We start from the raw sequence: 544 nt of genomic DNA, 5'->3' as shown, positions 1-544 counted from the left end.
TAGTGTAAGGAGCCTCTGGGACAGCTTCAAGCGTACCAACATCAGAATTATAGGGGTGCCAGAAGATGAGAGAGAGCAAGATATTAAAAACCTATTTGATGAAATAATGACAGAAAACTTCCCCCACCTGGTGAAAGAAATGGACTTACAGGTCCAAGAAGCGCGGAGAACCCCAAACAAAAGGAATCCAAAGAGGACCACACCAAGACACATCATAATTAAAATGCCAAGAGCAAAAGACAAAGAGAGAATCTTAAAAACAGCAAGAGAAAGAAACTCAGTTACCTACAAGGGAATACCCATACGACTGTCAGCTGATTTCTCAACAGAAACTTTGCAGGCCAGAAGGGAGTGGCAAGAAATATTCAAAGTGATGAATACCAACAACCTACAACCAAGATTACTTTATCCAGCAAAGCTATCATTCAGAATTGAAGGTCAGATAAAGAGCTTCACAGATAAGGAAAAGCTAAAGGAGTTCATCACCACCAAACCAGGATTATATGAAATGCTGAAAGGTATCCTTTAAGAAGAGGAAGAGGAA

The sequence above is a fragment of the Myotis nattereri genome, assembly GCF_964212035.1.
Source record: "Myotis nattereri genome assembly, chromosome: 5".
Taxonomy (NCBI): domain Eukaryota; kingdom Metazoa; phylum Chordata; class Mammalia; order Chiroptera; family Vespertilionidae; genus Myotis; species Myotis nattereri.
Note: the sequence above shows the minus strand (reverse complement) of the source record.